The 22,146-nt window shown below is 45.0% G+C and overlaps 1 long non-coding RNA gene across 1 annotated transcript; it reads left to right on the plus strand.

Moving 5' to 3' along the window:
* The first annotated feature begins 6,226 nt into the window (after window positions 1-6,226).
* Window positions 6,227-20,175, plus strand: LOC118157977. The gene is made up of 3 exons (XR_004746761.1): window positions 6,227-6,236; window positions 10,614-10,623; window positions 19,657-20,175. It is a non-coding gene; the product is annotated as an uncharacterized LOC118157977 (long non-coding RNA).
* The last annotated feature ends 1,971 nt before the right edge of the window (window positions 20,176-22,146 follow it).

The raw sequence follows: 22,146 nt of genomic DNA on the forward strand, positions 1-22,146 counted from the left end.
TTTGATTTCAGACCAAGAGTCCATCTCACACAAATTGTGCCTCCAAGAGTGGTTACAAACAGCTGGCCAGAAAAGAGTAAGAACAAGGTAAACCAATGATGCACTTTAAGGTGCTGGCAATGATTCTGGGATGATTCTGAGTCTGTGACTTGTCATTACTAAGTCCTAATCTATCATTTTCTTGTTTGCATCTTTTAAGTCCTGAAAAGGAGTTATTTGGATTTACAAACTGTATGAAGACCTATCTTTTGTATTGAAATGGTTCCAACGAATTTAATCTGATGCCCTCCATTCTTTTGTTCAAAAAGATGCTTCAGTTTTGGTCCTACCCACCGTTGCTGGGGCAACCTTACTGTAGACATGTATCACACCCCACCCCCTAGTCATTGCTTTTGGAGGCTGCAGTGTCCCAGTTTATTCAGTTATCATAAACCTCTGACAATCCTTGCTACCCTTCTTTGAATCTTTTTCCATTTACATGGGTCATTTCTGAACTGTGAGGATCAGAAACGTGAGGACCAGAACAGCAGCCAGCATTCAAAATTTGCCGAGGCGATCGGCTCCGGAGCAGACGCGTTCTGCAGCGGAGCGGGGGATCGGGCCAGGCAGGGCTGATTTTCCGGCATCGAGCCGACTTCAGGGAGCCGCCAGGACCCGGCAGCCCTCGTGAGGGAGGCTGACGAGGCGAAGGCGGAGCCAGCAGCGCCCCCTCCCCGGCCGTTCAAAAGCAGCCCCTAGGGAGCGCGAGCGACCAGGAGCGCGGCGACCAGGACGGGCAAACAGGGCGTGGCGCGTCAGAGGGGAGTGGCGCGGCAGTTAGCGCGGCAGTTCGCGCAGGAAGGGCGGAGAGCAATCGCCTGCCCACACGAACACCTCTTAACGACAGTCGTTAGCTAGGCGATAATGGTCTCCACCAGGCACGGTGGGCTCTCCAGGAGGTCGGTACACACCCAGACCGACTGCCCGTTAAAGAATGCAGCGGTTCAGGTCACCGGATGCAGGGAGTGTCAGAGCCTGCTGCTGCCATCGGCGGGAGGCAGAGACGCTGCGTGCGTGAGGTGCGAGCAGGTGGATGACCTGATCCGCATGGTGGCGGAGCTCAAGGAGGAGGTGGAGAGGTTGAGGGCCATCAGGGAGTGTGAGCGGGAGATAGACTTGTGGAGTAACTCCCTGCAGGGCCTCAAGGAGAGGTACCGGGCTGAGACACCCCAAATGGGGGTGGAGCCCCTGCCTTGTCGCCGTCGGGCAGAGGGAGGGGATCTGGGAGTTGAGGAGGAATGGAGACAGGTCCCTGCTCGACATGGCAGGCGATGCCCTCCCCTTCCGGCCCCACCTTCCCAGGTGCCCTTACACAACAGGTTTGAGGCCCTGGAGACTGAGAGATCAACAGCAACTGAGGAAGAGGTAGAAAGTGTTCCCAGGAGGATGCCTAGGGCGAGGAGGTCGACTCCACGCCTCAGGACTGCCTCCATCAAGAAAGAAAGAAGGGTGATTGTTGTGGGAGACTCTATCCTTAGGGGAACAGAGGGCCCTATTTGTCGGCCTGACCCTACCCGTAGGGAAGTCTGCTGCCTCCCTGGGGCCAGGGTCAGGGACGTTGCCAGGAAGCTTCCCAACCTGGTATGCCCCTCTGATTATTATCCTCTTCTGATAGTCCAGGCGGGCAGTGACGACATTGAAGACAGAAGCCTGAAGGCAATCAAAAGAGACTTTAGGGGGCTGGGACGGTTAGTGGACGGAGCGGGAGTGCAGGTAGTGTTTTCGTCCATCCCTACGGTGACAGGGAGGGGTACGGAGAGGACCAGGAAAGCCCACCTGTTAAACACGTGGCTCCGGGGCTGGTGCCAACACAGAGATCTTGGGTTTTTCGACCATGGGGCAGTTTATTCAGCACCTGGTCTGATGGCCGTAGACGGGTCCCTATCCTTTAGGGGAAAAAGGATCCTTGGCCAGGAGCTGGCGGGGCTCATTGATAGGGCTTTAAACTAGGTAAGAAGGGGGATGGGGGTGAAGCAAAGATTGTTGGAGCTGTGCCAGGGGGAACAATAGCAAGGCCGGGGAATAAGGTAATGGCCCAGCTGAAGTGCATCTACACCAATGCACGCAGCATGGGTAACAAACAGGAGGAGCTGGAAGCCATCGTGCAGCGGGCAGGCTACGACTTGGTTGCCATCACGGAAACGTGGTGGGACCAGTCTCATGACTGGAGTGCTGCGATGCCTGGCTATAGGCTCTTCAGAAGGGACAGACAGCACAGAAGGGGTGGCGGTGTGGCTCTCTATATTAGAGAGTCTTTCGATGTTGTAGAACTCGAGGCTAGGAATGACAAGATCAAGTCCCTTTGGGTTAGGATCAGCAGGGACAACAAGGCTAGTGTCCTGGTCGGGGTCTGCTATAGACCTCCGAACCAGGATGAGGAGACGGATGAGGAGTTCTACAGGCAGCTGACAGAAGTTGCGAAATCTTCAGCGCTTGTACTCGTGGGGGACTTCAACTTCCCTGACATATCCTGGAAGCACAACACAGCCCAGAGAAAGCAGTCTAGGAGGTTTCTGGAGAAAGTGGAAGATAGCTTCCTGACGCAGCTGATTAGTGAGCCTACCAGGGGTGGTGCCCCGCTAGACCTTCTCTTCACAAACAGAGAAGGACTGGTGGAGGATGTGATTGTCGGGAGCTGTCTTGGGCAGAGTGACCACGAAATGGTGGAGTTCACTATTCTTGGCGAGGCCAGGAAGGGAACCAGTAAGACCACTGTACTGGACTTTCGGAGAGCTGACTTTGGGCTGCTCAGGACACTGGTTGCTAGAGTCCCTTGGGAGGCGGTTATGAAGGGCAGAGGGGTCCAGGAAGGCTGGGCGCTCTTCAAGAGGCAAATCCTAATGGCGCAGGAGCGGTCTGTTCCCATGTGCCCAAAGATGAGCCAGCGGGGAAGAAGACCAGCCTGGCTGAACAGAGAACTGTGGCTTGAGCTTAGGAGAAAAAAGAGGGTTTATAATCTTTGGAAAAGTGGGCAGGCCACTAGGGAGGACTATAAGGATGTAGCGAGGCTGTGCAGGGACAAAATTAGGAAGGCCAAAGCTCATCTGGAGCTCAATCTGGCTACTGCCGTTAAAGATAACAAAAAACGCTTTTATAAATACGTCAACACGAAAAAGAGGACAAAGGAGAATCTCCATCCTTTACTGGATGCAGGGGGAAACTTAGTTACAAGAGATGAGGAAAAGGCGGAGGTGCTCAATGCCTTCTTTGCCTCAGTCTTTAGCGGCAATACCGGTTGTTTTCTGGATTCCCAGTACCCTGAGCTGGTGGAAGGGGATGGGGAGCAGGATGTGGCCCTCACCATCCACGAAGAACTGGTTGGTGACCTGCTACGGCACTTGGATGTGCACAAGTCGATGGGGCCGGATGGGATCCACCCAAGGGTACTGAGAGAACTGGCAGAGGAGCTGGCCAAGCCACTATCCATCATTTATCAGCAGTCCTGGCTATCGGGGGAGGTCCCAGCTGACTGGCGGCTGGCGAATGTGACGCCCATCTACAAGAAGGGCCGGAGGGCTGACCCGGGGAACTACAGGCCTGTCAGTTTGACCTCAGTACCAGGGAAGCTCATGGAGCAGATCCTCTTGGGAGTCATCATGTGGCACTTGAAGGGCAAGCAGGCGATCAGGCCCAGTCAGCATGGGTTTGTGGAAGGCAGGTCCTGCTTGACGAACCTGATCTCCTTCTATGACAAAGTGTCGCGCTGGGTGGACGAGGGAAAGGCTGTGGATGTGGTCTACCTTGACTTCAGCAAGGCTTTTGACACCGTCTCCCACAGCATTCTCCTCAAGAAACTGGCTGCTCTTGGCTTGGACTGGCGCACGCTTCGTTGGGTTAGAAACTGGCTGGATAGCCGGGCCCAGAGGGTTGTGGTGAATGGAGTCAAATCCAGTTGGAGGCCAGTCACTAGTGGCGTCCCCCAGGGCTCGGTGCTGGGGCCGGTCCTCTTTAACATCTTCATCAATGATCTGGACAAGGGCATTGAGTGCACCCTCAGTAAGTTTGCAGATGACACCAAGTTAGGTGCGAGTGTCGATCTGCTCGAGGGTAGGAAGGCTCTGCAGGAGGATCTGGATAGGCTGCACCGATGGGCTGGGGTCAGCTGCATGAAGTTTAACAAGGCCAAGTGCCGGGTCTTGCACCTGGGGCGTAATAACCCCAAGCAGAGCTACAGGCTGGGAGATGAGTGGTTGGAGAGCTGCCAGGCGGAGAAGGACCTGGGAGTGATAGTGGACAGTCGGCTGAATATGAGCCAGCAGTGTGCTCAGGTGGCCAAGAAGGCCAACAGCATCCTGGCTTGTATCAGAAATAGTGTGACCAGCAGGGCTAGGGAGGTGATCGTCCCCCTGTACTCGGCTCTGGTGAGGCCGCACCTTGAGTACTGTGTTCAGTTTTGGGCCCCTCGCTACAGGAAGGACATCGAGGTGCTTGAGCGGGTCCAAAGAAGGGCGACGAAGCTGGTGAGGGGCCTGGAGAACAAGTCCTACGAGGAGCGGCTGAAGGAGCTGGGCTTATTCAGCCTGGAGAAGAGGAGGCTCAGGGGCGACCTTATCGCTCTCTACAGATACCTTAAAGGAGGCTGTAGAGAGGTGGGGGTTGGCCTGTTCTCCCACGTGCCTGGTGACAGGACGAGGGGGAATGGGCTAAAGTTGCGCCAGGGGAGTTTTAGGTTAGATGTTAGGAAGAGCTTCTTTACTGAAAGGGTTGTGAGGCATTGGAACAGCCTGCCCAGGGAGGTGGTGGAGTCACCATCCCTGGAAGTCTTCAAAAGACGTTTAGATGTAGAGCTTAGGGATATGGTTTAGTGGGGACTGTTAGTGTTAGGTTAGAGGTTGGACTCGATGATCTTGAGGTCTCTTCCAACCTAGAAATTCTGTGATTCTGTGATTCTGTGAAAATGAAGACCAACTGCTCCAGAAGGAAACCTTTTGAAGGTTAGCAGTTTGCTCCTAATCTTAAGTGTTATAAAGCCAGTAGTCCAAAAAAGCTTCCAGGCTGCCAGCAAAGGATCCTGACAGGCTGCTGGGAGGAACAGGGAGCAGACACACAGCCAGACATCCCAGGCGACAGAGACACATTTTGTGGGAACCTGAATGGAAAGTTCAAGAGGTTGCTGCATTTTGGTAAGTCAGAGTTAGAGCAAACCTGAGAGAAAGGAGCCACCCTGCAGAGTTTCAATGGATGGCAGAGAACTGTTAACAATCTTTTTAGTCCCAGCCATTATTTGAAAAGATTAGATCATTTTCCATGAATAGAAAGAAAGAAAGAAAGAAAGAAAGAAAGAAAGAAAGAAAGAAAGAAAGAAAGAAAGAAAAAGAAAGAAAGAAAGCCTGGCTTTTCTATTTCACAGACTTTTTGATCTTCAGGAAAGTGCCTTGTAAAGTTGTGACCAACTCAGGACAGTGACACACAGTCATAAAAATAGTTGGAGGTGTAACATAGGAGGACTCAAAAGGATTGATGCATGCTTGTTAGCACATGATAGGGATAGAATGGCCTTAATGGGGAAAGGTTATTGTGTCTCTGGGTGAGTGATGCTGATGCGAGAGTGGAGACCTAAGGGCAGAGGTGGGGAAGGCAATTTATCAGTCTTCCTGGAAGAGATTAGCAAGTTGATGGATGAAGGCAAGGAGGTGGGAGGAAAATAGAAGGCTCTGGGGAGAGACTAGGACATACCAAGAATACTGTGGGCATTTCAGGAACAAGATTCACTTTTCCAGTTTCTGGGTAGCAGCACGGAGGGAGGAGGCAATGTAGTGGCGCTGGAGGAAATCCAGACTGTGGGGTTTCCTCAGGACACATCATCTTCCTCCTTTTCTGCTCTTACATTCTCATTTCCTCCATTCTAGACAAAACTCTAGGCATTGATCCCTATGAGGTTCCATGCAAGTAAGACCTGTGAACGTTCAATACAGCTAATGAGGTTGGTGGTGTTCCCTAATATTTGGTTGAACACCCTCCCCAGTGGTTGTGGCATAATCCCACAAGATTTTTTTTCAAACCAGGAATGGGGATAACGATGTAGCTATGTCTGGAGGATTCTTCAGAACCTCAGTTCTCTGATATCTGGAAAACTTCACAGTTGCGCTCTTAGTGATTTATGGCCAATCCAGCAATACTTGTTTTTGCTCCACAGTGTGGTTTAGTGTAAGTTTCTTTCCTAGCTCCTGATGCTTTGATAGCATAGCTTTTGTCCAGTTTATCAGAGATGGCAAAGCTTCTGCTCATAAGAAGCGTTCTCCGTTTTGCAGTCATCTGTGTATAATTTGTTTGCATCTGCTCTAATATGCAACCTTTCTAAGCATCACTTTTTTCCCTAGCTTTAAAAACTCATTATCTCTCCCTGCCTTCATGGGCTTCTCGTATTACTCAGCCTGTTTCCTTTATGTCACCTATGAGTTATTTTACTAACTTCAGCTTCTCTGGAGTATTTAGTCCTGCAAGCAGGTTCCAAGACATTTCAGAATCAATGAAGCCAGCTTATAGAAATGCACACCTTTGGCAGGTTAGAGCTAGGAAATCATTTATCAGAGAAAAGGTCAAGTCAGACCTGCATGTTCTACTTTTGTCAAACCCACGTTGCCTTTTGTCTCATTTCCCATCTTGCCTTTTTTATTCTTTCCTTCAAGACTTTTCCTAAAGCACTGCACTTAAGAAGTTGGAAGTCAATTGGACTGTTTCCCCACTAAGAAGCATTATACACTTTACATGTTATTCTCCCACACAGAACCCCCACCTTCACTGATGAAAAGACCCTGGAGGCTGTCAAACCTCCAGTTCCACATTTCAGTGTTCTCAGAAGATTCTCTTGGAAATGATGCATCCTGAGGAACTGGAGGTGCTTAAACCCTCTTGAGCTTTTAGCTACCATAACTCAGTAGTTTCTATTTCCTTGCTCTGTTTCAGGCAGTTTCTTTCTGAAAGAAAGAAACTCTTTCCCTCTGAGGCAAAGTTCTCCTTTTGTGGGATTTTTTTTTTCATCTGACTGTTCTTGACCTTCCCCTTCCTGAAAAAGAGCATATGACAGAAGGGACTACAGGGTTCATTTGAAGCCTGTCCCTCAGTCAACCAAGACCATGAAACAGGCCTTTAGACTCAGAAGAGGAACAGGAACATCCACTCTGCTCCCCCTCGGACCAGAACAGCACAGGAATCCTCCAGCAACCTCAAATTCTCAAGGAACCATGGTGAAGCTACAAGGAGAGAGCAAGACAGAACCACAGCACCACAACCACCTTAGCAAGTTCCTCACTCCTGTGAGAAACACTCTGTAGCCAATAACTTAGGCTCAGGCGAGGATCTCAGTGAAGTAGCAATTTTATTTGCGATTGCAATGGCAGGCATCCCACAAGCCGGAGCGCACCTACTAGTCACATAGTACAGTTTATATACTTTCTCAACGACCTCCCCTGTTTCCCCATTGACTGGTAATGCAGGTTTACAACCTATCCGATGCTTCGCAGACAATACATGGCCTTCAGTTGCTGGCCTGTTAAATTTCAAATTTCTTTTGACTTTTTTACTGTTTGAAGTGGTAATGTTTCTTCACTTATCTAACTTGACACTGTGATTTTCATCTAATTGCTCTAAGGATTCTGGTTGTCTGCATTTTACAAGGTCGCCTGCTAAGCTTTCTTATTACTGCAAGCATATCTCAATACCACATTCCTTCCCTCTAAACAATGTAACTGTGCAAAACCAACATTTTTATTCCCACACTCCTAAACATGTCCAAGTCAAATATGAACAGTGCCTAATCCCGGGCCCTAGTGCCATCTGTCAGTCTGACCTGGGGAAGTCCATGCCAACTATCCTGTCTATCACTGAGCAAAGGCAAGATTGTGAGGCACTTAAGATGATTCCTTAGCACCATTTGTGCATTGCAGAATACACTGAAGGAAGAGGAAAAAACAGCAGTTTTGAATCCGGAAGGAAGGATGATTGTTTCTGGCAGCCTATAGATGACAAGCAGAAGTCTGGAAGCATAACATTAGTTATTTCAGTACAATATATTACAATGTGATAATTAATGTAAACATAATGACATTTCAAGGAATATCAGATAAGATTCAGAATAGTCAGAGACCAAAGCTTTTATCTGGAGATGCTCATCTCACCCTCGAGCACTCAGGGTGATGGCAGGCCTGCAGTGCTCATTACAAACTGTCAAAAACTTCTTCCAGCCCAGTAATGATTTCCCTTTGAGACCAAAGCTCCAGCTTCAATTTCTGCCATGAAAAAGTAAATAGCACCTCTTCCTTCCTCTGTTATCTCAATCTCTGTGCCTCAAAGAACCTTTATATTTTCTCTGCTCCCTTGGCAAGATTAGCTCAGATGGAATTTAACCAGTTCTTATTTATCTCTACTTGATTTTAAATACCTGTATAGTGGTTTTTTTTTGTTTTTTTTTTTTCCAGAAATTAAAACCCTTACAAACAATTATTTTTCCCTGCATTTATAGTTTAAATAACTATTCTGTGGGCATATAGTGCTTCTATGAGTTGCTCTTTTTACTGTTTTCACTGCTTTTTGGAAGAAAACCCAGAATAACACCTCCTTTTACCATCATTGTGATTTTGTGGTGACAAAAATGTCAGTTGTCTCATCTGGCAATGCCATTATTAATAGCAGCTGTTCACCAATCACTGAGCTGCTAGTCTCCTGTAATGACAACTGTCAGCCAAAAAGATTTCCATCTAATGGCTGTAATTCAGATAAGTGAGAATATCAACCCTGTGCACCAACCTAAGGGGATATACATTTGAGTTATGCAAATTTTGTAAACAAAGCAGCACTCACAGTGTCCACTGTATATCCTTCTTTTTCCTGAGATGCACTTTCCTAAGACCCATTTTGTTATCCTGTGGTTTTTAGCAAGCCTACAAAAGTAAGCCTTTTCTGTCTGCATCCTCAGAAGCAGAAGAATTTTATTTGCTAAGATTTACCTCCCTCCTAGTCACAACTAGAGACTCACAGAGACATATCACAGTGGTAGCTGCAAGAGGTGAAGGAGTCAGAAAGCTGCCTTTAATTTAAGTTGCTGTTTAACATGGTCAGTTTATCCTTCTCTCAAGCGTGGCAGTTTGTCAGGCTGCAGATCCTTATTTGGAATTATTTTTATGTGCCTGCCTGTAGTCAAGCCTAGGTCAGGTCATCTGTTTCATCAGAGGAGGAAGTTTCAGAGGATGACCATCATGGATGCAATAAACACACACAATAGTGACCAAGGTTTTTTCAATGCTTGGCAGCAACAGCAGTGTTGAGGGGTGAGTTTGAAGAAAGAAAACTGTTTCAGGAACATTTCTTATTAGCCTTTTAAACAATTTTTCAAAAACAAACAAACAAACAAAACACCTTCAAACATAGATACCCTCACCCCACCTCCCTCACATGAGCATTTTTTTTGTCCTTATCCCTGTTCAACCCCATTGGAAGAAGCAAAACGTTCATCTGCAGAAGTCTGAGACCACAGCTGGTGCTGGATGTGAAACTACTGTACAACAGCTGTAGAAACCACTCTATGTGATTCTGCCAAACCAACTTTTTTTTTTTTTTTTTTTTTTTTTTTAAGCTGACCATAATGATGCTTCTTGAGCAATCTCTGCGTGTTTTTCTTCAGGGGGAGCTTGTAGTTCAGTCTAGAAACTGGAATTAGGAAAAACAGCTGGAGAATGTCTAGTTCATTTAGCTGGAGTCCAGATTAACAAAACCCTTGCCATTACTCCCTGAATGAAATAAGTGCAAAGGCTTCAGTCACCTGGTTAGTGCTGCATCCTATGAAATCAATTCTCCAAAAATGACAAGTTAAGCAGGAAAAGAAAGTAAAAGCTCTGTTGGGGGAAGTTTTGCTTTGCAGATTTGTAAGACATTGACTTTGACAGTGACTTTTTTACCTTTTTTTTTCTTCTTCTTTTCTGGGAGCAGTCCTGAAAAATTAGAAATATATGAAATCTTTCACACCTCCAGGATGATGTAGCAAACATCTTCCACTTATAAACTCAAGTGTTAAACCCTTTCAATGTTTCTGTGATGTCATGTCAGCAGAAACACCAATTTCCATGCTCGTAAACCATGCTTCCCAAAAGTCTTCTGATAATTGTCATTATGGCACTCAGTGACCACCCCTTCCTCTTAGTCCATTTCCAGCCTTTCCACAATAAAAAAGACACCTCAGTAAACTACCCTTAAATTCCTTAGATGTAGTGATGCCAGCAAATGTCTTTTTTCACTAAAAATAACAGCAAACAAGATGAAGGCTGAGGAAATTTGGGTGGGAAGAATCTTTTTCTTCTCTGTCCTTGAAAATGCATTTACTGTTTTTCTCTTGCATTTCATAACTTACCACTCCTTGTCCAGGCAGTCAAGGTGAGTTGTGCCTCTGTCCATGTTGAATCTTTAATCTCTGCTGTTGAGAAGGTCTTCAGGCTTTGCCTGTGCTACCTGGAGTAGCTGTAGCAATCAGGTATTTTGCTGAAAGTTGAAATTAGTTAGTTACTGTGTGTGTGGCTTTAACCACAGGGAAAAAGAGTAGGGGGACAAGAGGGGAATGTGGCTTGAGAATATCCCACTTGCAGTTTTCTCTGAGTGATGGAGAATGGTGAGATGGGAGAGAAAGAAACATGTTTTGCTCCTTGACAGTTCTCATGTTCAGTCTCTAGTGTCTGTCTGGGGCCATGCCCAAGCCAGCATAGCTCTCATCTGTTCTGGAAAACATCCCAATATAATGAGCATCAGTAAACTAAGTGCTAATGCTGTAGTTAATTTTGTACATGCTGTAGGTTTCATCCGAGTCATGCAATTTGGTTTCAAAAGATTGACAGAAAAATATGATTCAGCAGAAAGCATCATGAGCATGTGTTTAAAAAGCAAATCCTCTCAAGTGATAAAATGCCATCTACTTCGGTGGCAGAGGAGTCTATTTGGCTCTCTTATAGTTTGCAACCCCACCATCTGCCCTATTCTCTACAGATTGTTATGGATTTTCCTGTACTTCACCAAAGCAATAATGACTGCAATATGCTTAACATCTGTAGCATTAGAGCCAGGGAAGAGCCACTAGGTCAGTCATTTGATTTCATCTACTGCATTGCACAGACCATAGTGCATCACCCAGTAAACTCTGGGTTCAATAGCTTTGGATATGTCTCTTGTCTCCCCCAAAGTATGCCCTTTCTTGCTGGTAAAATGCTAAGAAATGGAGAACAGCCTTTTTTTTCTTTTTTTTTTTTTTTTTCAAATGTGTTAACAGTTTGGACTTGTTCAGCTTTCTGATGTCAGCTTGGTTGGTTTGAAGCTTCCTGGTTCTTACTTGACTGCATGTACTGGGTCTGGCTGGGATGTTAACTTTCCCTGCAGCAGCCCTTACAGTGCTGCGCTCTGCACTTGGAGCTAGAACAGCAGTGGTATCACACCAGTGTTGTGTCTGCTGCTGAGCAGTGCTGGCACAGCATCAGGACTCTCTCTGACCCTCCTAGGAGGTGGGCAAAAAAGTGGGAAAGAAACATCACCAGGGCAGCTGACCTAAACCAACCAAAGGGATATTCCATACCATACGATGTCACACTCAGCAATAAAAGGTGGAAAAAGGAAGAAGAGGGGAGGGGTGGGCTCTCGTTGCGAAAACGTCTGTCCTCCTCCCGAACACCGGCTACATGCGTTGAGGCCCTGCTTCAAGGACGTGGTCAAGCATCGCTCATTTGTGGGAAGTAGAGAGTAATTTCTTTCCTCTGCACTTCCACATAGCCTTTACTTGTTTTGTTTAGTTATTCCCTTTCCCCCTCCCTTTTCCCCTTTCCCTTTTTTCCCTTTAGTTAAATTGTTTAATTAATAATAATATTTCCTTAATTATATATATATATATTTTCCCCTCTTTAATTAAATCATCCTTATCTCAACCCGTGAGTTGTTCTTTACTTCTTCCCCTCCTCATCTGAGGAGGGGGAGTGAGAGAGCGGTTGTGGTGTTCAACTGCCTAGCACGGCAAAACCACCACACTGCAGACTCACAACAGGAGGTCCAGTGGTCACAGCAAGAGAAGATGAGAGATTTCACTGGGTTGTCTAGCTCTAGGTTTAACAGAAAAATATTAGTTGCTGCAATGAACCCACATGGACCCAGACAGTCATCTTGGAATTAGGTCCAAAACCAAAGAAGGAAGAAATGCGAAATTCATAAACCATCACCAATTCCTGTGCTTCCTTTTTTCAGAAGTCTTCTGGAAGGACCAGGCAAAATTCACCCTCTCCATCCCACTGAACAGCTGCTTAGAAATAAGCTAAACCAAAATGTATTTGTTTCCTTCTCCCACCTTTCCTGTGAAGCACCAGAGATGGATTAACAATTAATAGTCCACCCTCCATGGGCTGTGGGTAGCACAAAGTTTCCATTTTAAATGTCTGTTTGCTACAACTTTCTCAAATAAACAAGATTTTTCTTTTTCATTAAATGGCCTTGCCTTTTGGAGGTCTTTAAATCAATCCTGTTACCTCTTTGTGGTAAGCAATGGGTCAGCCATTGGGGATATTTTCATCTCCTAAAGGTATGAGACCTTACCATCTTCTCTTTTTGTGGTGCAATTGCCTAAACTAGGAAAATAAAACTAATATTCACATTTTCAAGGAAATGTACAGCATTGAAGAGGCTTTCAGGGTAGGGCGTAGCTGCATTACCTGAATGTTCCCTAGGCTTCCAACCTTAGATGCTATCGCGCTGGGGGAACCTGGTGTGCTAGCTCTAAGGAACAGCACGGAGCGTAGAGTGGAGTGGAGACACCATGGCTAGGTTAATGTGTTATTGGTGAATCTGTTATTGTGATAGTTCAGTACCCTGAATCTGACCGGACCCATAACGGTTAATGGGCTACACCCCTTAACGCGACAGAGAAATTGGCATAGTCAGCAGGATTGCTATGGACAAACTGCTGCTAAAAGTAAAATGTTTTCCTTCCCAGGTGGGGAAAGAGTGGGCCCAAAAATTTTGGAAAAATCAAGAGAAAGTGATAGAAAATATTGAGCAGTGTCAGTGAGATAAATGATTAAGTCCCAAATAGGATTTTAATCAAAGTTTGTGATTTATTAAGCGAATAGAGACAAGCAAACAGCGCTGGGTGCGCCGGGAGTCTCTGCTCCACCAGGACACACACCTACTACATCAGGTGGTTGATTTTTATGCTACTAGACTAATACATATTCATCACTATTCCTAGAAAAGGCGGGGTTATTATAATTAGTTCCTGGAATCCAAACCCTCTCCGCACGCATGCGTATCAGTTTCTGGTGGTCTTTCTGGGGGTCTCTTGTGCTGAAGGCTCGTAGTCTTCCTCCCAGGCTTTGTCCTTCGGTCGTCCTTCAACTCCCCCTTTCTCCTTATTTGGTGGATCTCTTTGCTGGTTATCAGAGGCTTGCGCAGCATCCCATGCAAAAGTCAGCAGTTTCCTAAAAAAACTCCTTGGTCCTCTTATCTCCCAGACTCGAGTCTCAATGTTCGCCCTTCAAACCCTCTATTTCCACAAATTGCTAGATCGTTCCTTTGCATGTTACAAGAACTATGTACACTAATCACTCTGTTTTTCTTAGATAGAAAGTTACATTTCATTATGCGGCCCTAGCATTATTTCATACTGACACAAATCAAATGAACACATTTCACAGTCAGGCTTCATGAAAGATCAGACAATGAAAGGGTAAAGGTGTGATTTGTGTTATGTTAGATGCCTGTTTGTCTTGTGCTCAGCAAGAAGCTAAAGAAACTCCTGCTCCCAAACTGATATCTGATGTGGAATATACAGCTTTGAAATCAGAGAATGAGGTGTTGAAGTCATCATTGGCCTTTGAAAGGGAGACGGGAAAAACATTAGGAATCAGAGTGGATAAACTTTTGAATGAAAATGATAAACTTTTGATTGAGAATAATCATCTTAAACAATTGTTGGAGAGGGTTAGTCATCTGTTAAATAAAGTACAGCCTTCTGCTCCGGTTAAGCAGATTCATTGAATGCTGCATAGTGCAGACCCTGAAAGCTGGGATGGTGATTTCTGGTTTGACAGTGATGATGAAGTCAAAGAGATTGCTGATTCTGAACCTCAATCGATTTCCTTGAGACCTTTGGTTAAAACTGAGACCACTGTTGATGATGATGATGAAATCCGCACTAGTGTGCGAACGATTCCATGGTCACTGGCAGAGTTGGTTAAAATACAGAAGTTCTCAAGGTGGTCAGGGGAATCGGAAGTTGATTATGTGTGGCGAGTTTCTCTTGAAGGAGGAGATTGAATTATGTTGAGTGAGGAAGAGGCAGGAGGCTTTTGGGGACCTGGAGTATTTTTAACCACCACACCAGGAGACCATAATTGCTCTATAACTGCACGGGCAGCATACTGGGCAGGTGGTACAGATCCCCAGGAGAGAGGGGAGCCCCTGGAAATTAGAGCCACAAGCTATTCTGACCTGGCTGTAGCAGTACAGAAAGCAGCCTGCATTCAGGCGATATATGAAAGAGATGAATTCAGGAAATCCCCGATGTTAGCTCCTATTGACCCAGCTCGATTAACCCCTCTCATCCGTGGACTCCCTGATTGTCTTAAGATGTTTGTAGCAAATACCCAGGATCTCATACAAGCTGCTCGTAGGGATGATGATCGTGGTTGTAGGCAAAATCCGAACTCCCCCATTCCCACCTGGAGTGAATTTGTACAAGACATAGATAAGTAGGGACGCTGAATGGGCTGGATTAGTTCATCCAGTATTAAGTCCCAAGACCACCCTTGGCAAGTCCACCAAATCCACACGCAAAATCCCAGATACCCCAAACTCAAAGAGAGGTTCAAACCTAATAAGCAACAGGGTAAGTTGTGGCGTAAGGCCCTACCTTTGGGTGCACCCTGACCATTCTTGCGTGGTGCCTCTATCGAGGACCTCTGTACATTAGTCCGATCTCTGGGTAAGAAAAATATTCCAGATGGGGAGAACTGCCTAACAGAAAATAAAACAGTCCATAAGGAAAGTAAACCTTCAGCACCAAGCCTAATTGACAAAGCAGAATCTCAGCAAAAAAAACTCCTATCTCCGGGGAGGGCAGTGAGCCGCCCTGCTCAGTGGGTATTAGCAATTAAATGGCTCTCTAATAAACACTCTGACCCTATCTTGCCATTCCTGTTGGACATCGAAAGATATAGGTAAATTTTCTTATTGACACCGGGGCCCAAATGTCAATAATTACACATGAGACAGCACAGACCTTGAGTATAACAGCTGGTCGATGCAGGGTTAAATTCATGGGAATCGATGGTGTGGAAAAACAATACCCCACCGCAAAAATTTCACTCTGGTTTCCAGAGGAACAAAAATTAACCAGTTGTTGAAGTATTAGTCAGTGCAGCATATTGTGGTGTTTTTACCGTGCTAGGCAGCTGAACACAATGATCGCTCTCTCACTCCCCCTACTCAGATGAGGAGGGGAAGAAGTCAAGGAAAGAACAACTCACGGGTTGATCTCAAGGGTAATTTAATTAAAGGAAAAAAATAATAATTATTAAGGAAATATTATTAATTAAATAATTCAACTAAAGGAAAAAAAGGGAAAGGGGAAGAGGGAGGGGGAAAGGGAATAACAAAACAAAACAAGTAAAGGCTATGTGGAAGTGCAGAGGAAAGAAATTACATTCTGCTTCCTACAAATGAGCGATGCTTGACCACGTCCTTGAAGCAGGGCCTCAACGCACGTAGCCGGTGTTTGGGAGGACAGACGTTTTCGCAACGAGAGCCCACCCCTCCCCTCTTCTTCCTTTTTCCACCTTTTATTTGTGAAATGTGTTTATTTGATTCGTGTCAGTATGGAACAATGCTAGGGCCGCATGATGAAATATAAACTCCTATTTAAGAAAAACAGAGTGATTAGTGTACATAGTTCTTGTATCAAGAACTTGTATCATGCAAAGGAACGATCCAGCAATTTGTGGAAATAGAGGGTTTGAAGGGCGAACATTGAGACTCGAGTCTGGGAGATAAGAGGACCAAGGAGTTTTTTTAGGAAACTGCTGACTTTTGCATGGGATGCTGCGCAAGCCTCTGATAACCAGCAAAGAGATCCACCAAATAAGGAGAAAGGGGGAGTTGAAGGACGACCGAAGGACAAAGCCTGGGAAGAAGACTACGAGCCTTCAGCACAAGAGACCCCCAGAAAAACCAGCAGAGACTGCTGCGCATGCATCCAGAGAGGGTTTGGATTCCAGGAACTAATTATAATAACCCCGCCTTTTCTAGGAATAGTGATGAATATGTATTAGTCTAGGAGCATAAAAATCAGCCACCTGATGTAACAGGTGTGCGTCCTGGTAGAGCAGAGACTCCCGGTGCACCCAGCGCTGTTTGCCTCTATTCGCTTAATAAATCACAAAAATCCTATTTGGGACTTAATCATTTATCACAATTCTTGAGTGTGACATCATATGGTATGGAATATCCCTTTGGTTGGTTTAGGTCAGCTGCCCTGGTGATGTTTCTTTCTCACTTTTTTGCCCACCCCCTAGGAGGGTTAGAGAGAGTCCTGATGCTGTGCCAGCACTTCTCAGCAGCAGACATAACACTGGTGTGATACCACTGCTGTTCTAGCTCCAAGTGCAGAGCGCAGCACTGTATGGGCTGCTGTAGGGAAAGTTAACATCCCAGCTAGACCCAGTACAAATATACTAATATTTTAGGATGTGACATAGTGGGTGGCCATATGTGGAAACTCCCTGATGGAACTGTGTGGAGTTCCGTGACACATCAAAGGGATTCAGGCACAGTGAGATTGAGTCTGTTACAAACATTCCTACCCTTAACCCCCACTAAAATCACTAATGTTCGGCAATATCTGTTGTCAGCAGCAGCACTTATGGGAATTGACGGGATGGTAACAGAATTGGAAGAAAGAGGCATTATTAAAAGGACTCATTCACCTTACAATTCACTTGTGTGGCCGGTAAAGAAACCAACCAGGCAATGGCATTTTACAGTGGATTACAGACAGTTAAATGCTTACACCGTTGACTGCCACAGTTCCAAACATGGCAGATAGTGAAAGCCTTCTGTGCATCTAACAGTAGCAATGTTGCTAACTACTCCCAAATACGTCTACACATGGGAAGTCAAAGATTGTTATTTCACCCTCTTTCTAACCCTGCCGGTTGAATACAACCAAGCATATTTTATTTTCTTTTGTGTTCAAAGGAATCCTGAGTGATCTGCTGTGATGGTTTTACTCGAGTGGGCAGCCGAGCTCCACCACAATCGCTCTCTCACTCCTCCCATCCTCAAAGAGGAAGGGGGAGAAAAGACAACACAAAGAGCTTGAGGTTTGAGATGAGAATGATTTAATTAAAGGGAAGGGGAATGGGGAGAAAAAGAAATAAAAGAAACAACAAGGCCGCGTGGAAGCACAGAGAGAAAGAAAAAAAAAGTTATTCTCTACTTCCCATCAACGAGCGATGTTCGGCCACGTCCCAGGAAGCAGGGCCTCAAAACGCGTACCAGTTGTTCAGGAGAGACCCTCCCCCACGAGAGCCCCCCTTTTATTGCTGAGTGTGACATCAGGTGTTATGGAATATCCCTTTGGTTGGTTTAGGTCAGCTGCTCTGGTGATGTCCCCTCCCCATCAATTGCCCACCCCCAGCCTGCTGGCTCTTGGGGGCTTGGAGGGAGTCCTGATGTTGTGCCAGCACTATGCAGCAATAGACACAACACTGGAGTGATACCAGTGCTGTTCCAGCTATGAGTGCAGAGCACAGCACTGTGTGGGCTGCTGCAGGGAAAGGTGACTCCATCCCAGACAGACCCAACACATCTGTGTATGGACAGCTGGAGGATGATGAATCAACCGTTTGGATTAATAATGCTATGCTTTACCCTGACCTTGATGCAATTACAGACTTTAAAGGAAACTTAGCTACTCTGGTTGTGCACAGAGCTGAGGTGTTTCACCATGACATCTAACCATGCATTGTCACAGTATAGCACAATCACTGGAACATCTCAAAACAAAAAGGACCTAAATCTCTCTATTTTAGTTTTACATGGGAGTAAAATATTTTCCAAAGATGAATGGAGTTGGAACGATTCTCTAAGAATGGCTGAACTTCAAGCCACGTCTGGCCAGACAATACAAATCGGTTGCCGAAAAGCTAATGGATCCACTTATAATAGGCCAACTGAGATTAAGACAGTTTATGCTGATTCTACCAGACCACAAAATTATAGTACTGATTGTACCAAAATAACTGAAACAAATTTGGATTGCTGGTACAATTTTACTTTCACCAAACCTATACTTGTGTACTGTCTCTGGGGTTACAGAGGCACAGAATTGCTATTTGAATTTATGATCAATACAGAAACATCTTCATTGACTGCAAAGGATAAGAAGCCTCTGCCCCCGCAGATATTTGAAAATGAACCAACTCGGCCTCCTATTGGTCTAACTCCCTCTTCAACACAGGTCCTTACATAATTAAAAATGTGGGACAACAACAAATTCTCTTTAACCCTAGCTGGTCCCTAAAAAGGGTAGAGCTAGTGCTGCGCATTAATATCTCAGAAATTAACTCAAAATGTACCACCTTTTTGAGAAACTGCCTACACCAGCTGGTTAGCATGGTAACATGGACGTTCTCTGAAACAATCTCGGCGCATGCCACGGGATGCAACTGGGTTATTGGGAACAGGATTAGGTATATTAAATAGCTTTGATGCTGAGGTCCTAATGAGTAGAATAACTGCTACTACTATGACCTAAGAATAGGTCATTAGGTCAATAGGTCAAATAGGTCAAATAGGTCAATAACTGCTACTACTATGACCTTTTATTGAACGACCAATAAAATCATCCTTATTGGCCTTAGGAGCAAATCAATGGCTTCTATCAGATGTTTTTACCCCATTGGGAACAAATTGAAGAAAATGATTGTCAATTAATTGTAAACGCCCTTGGAAAAACTCAAAGCAATACCCCCCTTGCCTTAAGCTGCATCCAAGAGCAGTTATGGATACAATCTGTAGCAGCAGCTATTATTAGAGAGGGAGAAAGAGGAACTTTGCCCACTGAAAATCAAAAATTGATTTGGCATAATGCTTCAGAATTTGAAAAGGAGTTTCAAGCATGGTGGCAATTCGTCAACCTTACCTACTATGCAGAAAATGATAAAATTGTTGCCTTTATACTTACCATAAGTAATGCCACCGTATACGATGTATATCCAATCATTGCATTAGGACTCAGTCATAACGACACTATACTTTATCCTAAGGAGCATAAAGTATGGGCCCATCAAAAGGGAGGAAAGTGGCAAACAATTGATGTGAATGCACATACTGTGCATGAACAAAAAGGCTTCATCTGTGAGAGTAACACGCTCTAAGCCCAAGACTTTTGTCTTGACACTGAACAAAATATTTGCCACTTTGAGATACATCCTAATGAAACCCTTGAAACTGTACTTGTATATATTGGGAAACGCTGTGTTTGCATGAGAACCCATTGTGATTCTATAGTCATAGATAATACTATTGTAGATACCAGTAATCACTCTGATATTTATGTTTGTAATTTTACCAAAATTCTAGGATGTGATTTTAGTTACTCAGCTCCTGTCACCTCTTATCAATCTTCTGCCTACTCCTATTGGAATGAACCTCACCTTGGTGAAGAAATTGCTGATCCATGAGGACTTGAAGCGGCTGATGAAACAAGTTCGAGAAAATGGACAAAAGACTCTGATTACTATCCATCATGATATACAAGAAATGCATTGAGTGATGGAAAGGGTAAAGAGAGATGAAAGACACCGTTGGTGGGACACTTTGTTTGAATGGTCACCAGCTGCCACCGGAGTCTTCAATAAGATGCTTCACCCTGTTGTTGTTTTGTTAATACTCATTGTATTATGCTTTTAGTTTGTATGTTAAACTCTGGATTATGATGAAACGTTTAGCATCCCTACACAATGTACATACACTCGATAAACCTTGTCCCAAGAATGTATGTGATATCCCTGACATATTCCAAATGTCGTGAAGCTTGAGTGACTATAGTCATGGGGTGGATGATGTGGTGCAATTGCCTAAAGTAACTAGGAAAATAAAACTAATATTCACATTTTCAAGAAAATGTACAGCATTGAAGTGGCTTTCAGGGTAGGGCGTAACTGCATTACCTGAGCATTCCCTAGGCTTCCAACCTTAGATGCTATTGCGCTGGGGGAACCTGGTGTGCTAGCTCTAAGGAACAGCACGGAGCGTAGAGCGGAGTGGAGACACCACGGCTAGCCTCTGTGACCAGGTGGGGACTCGATTGTTCTTGTGTACACCAAGACTGATAAGCTGCACTTTTTGCTACCCTGAGCCAATGATCTGTCATGTTTTGACAAATGCTGCACTCTAGTGTACTTTTGCTCATTATAATATCATTATTTTACCAAAACACACCTCCATCCCAAAATTTACCCGCCTCCAAGGTTCGACCACCCCTCACTGAGCATGCGCTCTGAATTTCTCGGAGCCTATTCCTTTAAACAGAGACGGGAAAATTTTTCACCAATCATTACTAAGATATGCTTGACTAGAGTCACTTAAGCTCCACCTAAAAGATAGAAAATAATATAAATTGGCTTAAGAGAGGGGGGATGTTGGGGAAGATACCAGCGTCAGGGGAGATACCATCCGGAGGGAATACACCATCCCGAGGACCTCCTGACTCCTGGGATCAGCTGACGGGCTGAGCCCCTCTTCCCCCCCATTGGGACGCCTTTGGGTGAGATTTGAACACTTGGTTATACTGTGTGTCTCTGCAGAAACTTAGAAATCTCTATAGAGTCTTTGTGCCTTTTAACACATTAATTTCCAGGCTGCGCACCTGTGTATTTCATGCATGCTAGCTTGCTTTTGCAGACAGTAACTATCGCCAGCAATCCAAAGAACCTGTGTACCTGTTGCTGTAATAAATTGCACTTAACTGCATTGTTCCTAGCCGTGATAGTTCTCATTGAATGCGACTAGAGTAAGGGTGGTTATACGTTACTGGTGAATCCATGACCATGGTAGTTCAGTGCTCTGAATCCAACCAGACCCATAAAAGTTAATGTGTTATTGGTGAATCTGTTATTGTGATAGTTCAGTACCCTGAATCCGACCAGACTCATAATGGTTAATGGGCTACACCCCTTAACGCAACACTTTTATACCTAGCCAGTTCCTTATATCATCTATTTGGAGTATAGCTCTCTAGAATATGAATCCTAAAAATGAATATGAATCCTCCTAAAACCAGCCCCGCTGAATCTTCATGGATTTCTTTCCCTATTACTAACATTGCAAATAATGAAGAAAATGTGATATCTAGTTCTAAAACAAAAAAATAAAAATAAAAATAAAGAAGAAGATATAGATTACTTCTGCAGCAGAAACAACGGAAACAATGCTGGAGGGCTTTTGTAGCTTTTTTCGTGAGCTTGCTTAGCTAGAATACAGGGTCTGGTTCTGTAGCTCCCTCATACTTTTCATATGCGTGAAGCAAGAGTGAAGCAACTATGGAATGGACTGTTTTGCAGAACTGAACGTTGCAAAATTCTGACATAAACTATTTAGTGAGGACAAAATTTTCTTGTCAAACAGCGTGGGAGCAATCCTCCTTTTATCTACAGCACAAGCAGATTTCCCACTTGCTTGCTATAACAACATGCCTGGGTTCCGGTCTGCATGTGGGACCTTAGCCAGGAAAAATGTGTTTTTTGCCACTTGTGTAAGTGCTTACCTCTGTTACGGGTTGTTGTCTATGCCAAGGATGCATGGAACATCCGGGCCAGTCACAATACGGTGTTTTTGCCACTCATTCCCAGTTAGACTCACTTCAGCTTCCAATACAGTTAACTGCTGGGATCCCCCCGTCACTCCATAAATACTGATGGGCTCTGGCCCTGTATAGCTTGATGGCATTAGAGTACATTGTGCACCAGTGTCTACTAAAGCCTTATACTTCTGTGCGTCTGATGTGCCAGGCCATCGAATCCACACAGTCCAATAAACGCGATTATCCCTTTCCTCCCCCTGGCTGGAGGCAGGGCCCCTCTAATCCTCGTC

The sequence above is a fragment of the Oxyura jamaicensis genome (assembly GCF_011077185.1).
Source record: "Oxyura jamaicensis isolate SHBP4307 breed ruddy duck chromosome 16 unlocalized genomic scaffold, BPBGC_Ojam_1.0 oxy16_random_OJ71086, whole genome shotgun sequence".
NCBI classification, from domain to species: Eukaryota; Metazoa; Chordata; class Aves; order Anseriformes; family Anatidae; genus Oxyura; species Oxyura jamaicensis.